At 41.9% G+C, this 6410-nt stretch overlaps 1 protein-coding gene and 1 pseudogene across 1 annotated transcript in view; one reads left to right on the top strand and one right to left on the bottom strand.

Moving 5' to 3' along the window:
* Positions 1–5521, bottom strand: part of LOC113219925 — a 6351-nt pseudogene extending 830 nt beyond the window's left edge.
* LOC111528947 (serpin B6-like) overlaps positions 4683–6410 on the top strand; it is a 25261-nt gene continuing 23533 nt past the window's right edge. The window contains exon 1 of the mRNA XM_023195854.2: positions 4683–4800. The gene's annotated coding sequence lies outside the window, so the exon portion shown is untranslated. The remainder of the gene's footprint in view (positions 4801–6410) is intronic.

Below are 6410 nucleotides of genomic sequence, written 5' to 3'. Positions count from 1 at the left end.
AAAAAAATCCAGAAGCCATGGATTTTTATTTAGCTCTTTCCATCTTTTTTGCCTCCTGCAGGTGGGAGAGTACTGAGTATGATGCCCTCCTACAGCCTCTGGAGAACATGCCAGTGCCTAGAGGTACCAGTAGAGAGGGGCCATGAAAGAGCAGATGACAACCAGGCAGTTGGGAATGACATTGTCGTGGGTTTATTGCTTGTCATGAACTCTGCCACTGGGCAACATGTACGGGTCTGGAACTGTGCCTTCTCTGGATCCCTGCCCCATCAGCCAGCTATCTTATCTCCATAAAGCTGGTAGGTGTTGGTCAGCATGGTGTTACAGGACCAGGGTTTTATTAACATTCACTCTTAGGCTGAAACACCACAAGTTAACACAGGAGTCCCCAGGTGTGCACATGCCAACCTCCAGATTGTTTTTCTTCTCGTTCTAGATGTTCATCCTTGCTTTCTGGGACTTGAAATAACCCCACACCGCCAAATATTTATGCCTATTATCCACTTAGGGAAAACTTGTATGTCCCAAGTCCATAGGGTTAGTCTTATTATCAGTATTACAACTGCTATTACTAGTATCATGATGATCATCATTTCTGTTAGTAGTCATCAATATTTTTATTACTACCATTGTTAATATGGATTTTTCATTATTGTACAGCAAGGAATATAGTTTATCCATTCACAAATGGTGTTCAGTTACTAAAGATGACTACAAAGCATGCTCTGCAGACATATACACACACAGCTGTCCTGGAGACCCAGCTTTGCCACCAATTGCTCTTTCATAAGATGAGCTCCCCCCAACACCCACCAGTTTTTCAGGACTCGACCTGAGCTGGTTGGGCTACACCCGGAAAAGTTTCCTATTCTCAGCTGTACCTGGGCCCAAAGTCTGGAGCTAGATCTGAACAACAAGGAGTAATTGGTACACAATTGGGGAGTGATATTGGCATTTTCCAATTGTAAGAGCAGGAAAGTTTGGGCACAGTTCAAATGTGAGTCTTTACCTACTACAGAGAGGGCTTTTCAGAATCATGGAGAAAAGATGTGGGTGAATCCTGCATCAAGACTAGTGAGGAGATGTTCTTGGGAACAGTTACTTTTAGGATTCCACACTGAAATCACCTGGAGAGCTTTATAAATTATTGCTGCCCAATTCCATTTCCTAAGATTTAATTGGGTTGAAGTGCAAAGTGGGCATGGGGATTTTTTAAAGTAGAATTACCAAACTGGAGAGTTCTGGGAAAGCTTTCCTCAGTGAGATTCATCCTGGGTATGCAAAGATGGTTGAATGTGCATGAATCAATACATGCAATACAGCTCATTAACAGAGCCAAAAACAAAAACTATATGATTATTTCAATAGATGCTAAAAAAGTACTTCATATAATTCTACATCCCTTTATGATAGAAGCCCTCAACAAACTGGGCATAGAACAAATATACCTCAAAATAATAAAGGTTATAGATGACAAATCCACAATTAATGTCATACTGAATGGGGAAAAATTGAAAACATTTCAGTAAGATCTGCAACAAGACAAGGATGCCTAATTTCACCCACTTTATTTAATACCTTACTGGAAGTCCCGGCCAGAGCAATTAGGCATGAGAAAGAAGTATAAAGGCAGCCAAACTGAAAAGGAAAAACTCAAATTAGCTTTGTTTACACATGACATAATCTTAGAAAAACCTAAAGACTCCGCCAAATATCTGTTAAAACTGATCAGTGAAGCAATGAAGCTGGAGGATACAAAATTGGCTTACAAAAATCAGTAAGATTTTTATACAACAACAGTGAAAAATCAGAAAAAGAAACCAAGAATAGAATACCACTTACAAAAGCTACAAAAAATATAAAATATGAAACACCTGATAAGCAATTTAACCAAAGAAGTAAAAGATTTCTACAAGATAAACTATAAAACATTCATGAAAATAATTGAAGAGGACTCAGAAAAACCAGAAAGATATTCATACTCTTCAACATCATGGATTGGAAGAATTAATGTTGTTAAAATTACCATCCAAAAGCAATTTACTGATTCAGTGCAATCCCTATCAAAATACCAATGTTATTCTTCATAGAAATAGAAAAAACAATCCCACAATTTGTGGGGAACCACAAAAGACCCCAAATAGCCAAAGCAATCCTGAGCAAAGAAAACAAAGCTGGAGGCATCAAACTACCTGATTTCAAAATATACTACAAAGCTATACTAAGCAAATCAGTATAGTCCAGCATAAAAACACATAGACCAATTGAGCACGTAGAGAACCCAGATATAAATACACACATTTGCAGCAAACTCATTTTTGACAAAGATGCCAGGAACATAAAATGGGGAAAATACAGTCTTCAATAAATGGTGCTCTGAAAACTGGATAACCATTGTCAGAAGAATGAAACTAGACTCCTATCTCTCAATACACACAGCAAACAAATCAAAATGAATGAAAGACTTTAATCTATGACCTGACACTATGAAACTACTAGAAGAAAACACTGAGGAAATGCTCCAGGACATTGGTCTAGGCAAAGTACTTTTTTTTTTTTTTTTTTTTTTTAATGTGCAAGGGCTCAAAAGCACAGAAAACCAAAACAAAAATAGACAATTGGGATTACAACAAGCTAAAAAGCTTCTCACAGCAAAATAAACAATCAACAAAAGGAAGAGATAATGCACAGAGTGGGAGAACATTTTTCCAAACTATCCATCTGACAAGGGATTAATAAGCAGAATATATAAGGATCTCAAACAATTTAACAGCCAAAAAAAAAAAAATTGATTTAAAAAATGGGCAAAAGATCTGAACAGAGATTTCTCAAAAGAAGACATACAAATAGCCAATGGTGTATGAAAAAGTGTTCAACATCACTAGTCATCAGAGAAATGCAGATTAAAACCACAATGAGCTATCATCTCATTCCAGTTAAAATGGCTTGTATGAAAATGACGAGGGGCCAGGCGTGGTGGCCCACACCTGTAATCCAGCACTTTGGGAGGCCGAGGTGGGTGGATCACCTGAGGTCAGGAGTTTAAATACCAGCCTGACCAACATGGTGAAACCCTGTCTCTAATAGACATACAAAATTAGCCAGGCGTGGTGGCACATGCCTGTAATCCCAGCTACTTGGGAGGCTGAGGCAGGAGAATCGCTTGAACCTGGGAGGTGGAGGTTGCAGTGAGCTGAGATCACGCCACTGCACTCCAAGCCGAGCAACAAGAGCAAAACTGTCAAAAGGAGAAGAAGGAGAAGAAGGAAGAAAGAAAACAAAAAGGAATAATAAAATAACGAAATGCTGGTGAGTGAGAATGTAGAGAAACGGAAACCCTCTTAGTGGGAATGTCAATTAGTACAGCCGCTATAGAAAACTCTATGGAGGTTTTGCAAAATCCTAAAAATAGAGCTGTTATATTACCATCAGTTCCACTGCTGGGTATAGATGTAAAAGAAAGGATATCACTGTATTGAGGAATATCTGCCCTCCCATGCTTCCATGTTTATTGCAGCACTATTCACAATAGAGAAAATATGGAACCAACCTAAGCGCCCATCAATGGATGAATGGATAAAGAAAATGTGATATATATACACAATGGAATATTATTCAGCATAGAAAAGAATGAAATGAAATTCTATCATTTGCAACAACATAGATGGAACTAGGGGTCGTAAGGTTAAGTGTTAATAACCCAAGTACGGAAAGACCAATACTGCATGTTCTCGCTTATGGGTGGGAGCTAAAAAAAGTGGATCTCATGAAGATAGCAAGTAGACTGAAGCTTTCCAGAGGTGAGGAAGGGTAGAGGGAAGAGAGTGTTGAAGAGAGATTGATTAATGGGTACAAATATACAATTTCATAGAAGCTAAGACCTAGTGTCTAACAGATCAGTAGAGTGAAAATAGTTTACAATTTCAAAATATTGTATTTTGTATATTTATTATATATTGCATATACACATATATTACATATATGTATTTATAATATATCTATTTTATATTTCAAAATAACTAGAAGAGTAATTTGAATGTTTCTCCATAAAGACAAATATTTAAGATGTTGGAAGCCCCAATAACACTGATTTCGTATGTACAAATTATATGAATGTATTAAATTATGCACCCTAAAACGATGTCAGCTATTATCTATTAATAAAAATAAATAATAAATAAATAATAAAAATCTGGCTAGCCTTCTCCCCACCCCCAGTCACCTGAAACCTTTCTGTTCCCCATGACTGCTCCAAAATGGGAAATAAGGTTTCACACTAATTTCTATAATTTGTCAAATCACCAAAGTCTAATTCTTATCTAATGCCCCAACGTCAATGCCCCAAAGTCTAATTCTTATCTAATTCTTATCACAAGACCCCTACATAGATGGTTCATTTTAAATTTCTGTAAGGCAATGTGCACCTTGCATCTATCTATGTACCAGGAATTGGCATTCTTCTGGCCCCTGAAATTATGATTCACAGTTCACTACAAAGACACTTTAACTCGGGGTGGGGTGCGGGGTGGATTATCACTTCTTGATTGAAAGCTCCCGGAGAGCAGGGGCTTTTTTCTGCACAGCGAGTGGCCGCTTCCTGCGCACCAGGAAATCCCCTCCGCCTGCGGGCCCCGCCCCGCCCTCCTGCCCACGCGCCTGCTGGGTGGTGCCTGCTCGGGTCCCGACTCCGCCCGCCTCCCCACTCACTAGGATCTGATACTCCGCGCCGCCCAGACACCTCTATTCCCGTCACTACCACCGGCCTCCCCTCGCTCCTGGGCAACGGTGCCCTCAACTGCGGTATGTGTCTAGCTTTGGGAGCGGCTCCCACAAGCAGGCATCGGGTTAATTCGCTCCCACGCCCAGGAAACGGTAGGAGCCCGGGAAAGCGGAACCTGGCAAAGTTCCCTGAGCTCCTTCCCGGGGCTCCCCTCTTTCACTTGGTCTCGGGCCGGGGCCTCCCCGAGGGCAGGGGCGTGGCTGCGCCTGGCTGCGACCCCTGTGGATCCTGGTGTGGTCAGGGCGGGTGTCGGGGAAGATCGCGTGGAGCTGGGGGATGAGCCTCCAGGCTCAGCTCAGCTCAGCACGCAGGAGCTGGGAAGAGGGGGTGCGGACAATGACGCCCCGCGATCCTCTCTGGTGAGGTTCTCTTTGGGGTGGGAGGGGGCTGTGATGCCTGAGAACACTAGGACCCTAGGACCCCAGGACCCCGGGAGCGCGCACCTCCAGGGTCCAGGAGATGGGCCACCTGTGGGATGGGGGCGTCGCAGAATGTTGGTGCCATAGCTCAGGGCCGCTTGGCCATAGGTGATGCCGCAGAGAACAGTGCGTTGGGAATTTCTGAGGGTACCGAAGACCCTCGAGAGAGAACTAGGGGTGGGTCCCAAAGGCAGCCTGGACCCTGCGCCTCCCCCAGCGCCTTTTCCAAGAACGAGCGCACGGGTTTCACAGCCCTCTCTGGCCCCGCGAATCTGGCCAACACCACAGCACTTTTGAGAGTGTGCAGGCCTGCAAAGATCATCGTGAGGGACATTCCAGATCTTGTTTTTATTACATTCACTGACAGGATAAAATATTTAAAAATCATTGTCCTTAAGGTAAGATAGTGGGGGCCTTTTAATCATATTTTAATTTTGTTGTATTAGATCATATTGCCACTTACGTTACTTCCTTTTCTCCTCCCACTACCCTTTAAAACCAAGTTTGGTAAGAATCAAGGACAAAAAACCAAATACCACATGTTCTCACTCATAGGTGGGAATTGAACAATGAGAACACTTGGACACAGGGAGGGGAGCATCACACACCGGGGCCTGTTGTGGGGTGGGGGAAGTGGGGAGGGATAGCATAGGAGATATACCTAATGTAAATGACGAGTTAATGGGGGCAGCACACCAACATGGCATAGGTATACATATGTAATAAACCTGCATGTTGTGCACGTGTACCCTAGAACTTAAAGTATAATAATAAAAAAAACACTAAGCTTGGAAAACAGAACTTACAGAAAATTAATATTCAGATGCTGTCAGGCATACTTAGATGCTAGGGGGAAACTGGGTCAGGTGAGGGTCCTCTTGCTTCTGGAGTCTAATTGTGTCTGATGACAGGAATGTGACCCAGAGCTCTCTCCTCCCTGTTGTGATTTATAAGACTGATGTGAAAAGTAACATTCGTATTTGGTCCCAGCCGAACAATCAATAGTATCTACCAGTAGAATAAAAATATTTTCAGATATGCAATAAATCAAAATTTATGTATTCTGTCTTAGAAAATTATTGTTCTAGCCAAACAAAGGAATAAACAACGAAGCAGAAAAGGCATTGGGGTTCAAAACAAAGGACATTGGCAAAGGGCTGTCTTAGATGAGACTGGGATGCTGCACACTAAAGAGAAGTGAGTTTAGAAAG

Source organism: Piliocolobus tephrosceles, chromosome 18 (assembly GCF_002776525.5).
Source record: "Piliocolobus tephrosceles isolate RC106 chromosome 18, ASM277652v3, whole genome shotgun sequence".
Taxonomy (NCBI): domain Eukaryota; kingdom Metazoa; phylum Chordata; class Mammalia; order Primates; family Cercopithecidae; genus Piliocolobus; species Piliocolobus tephrosceles.
Note: the sequence above shows the minus strand (reverse complement) of the source record. Positions and strands in the feature narration are given on the sequence as shown.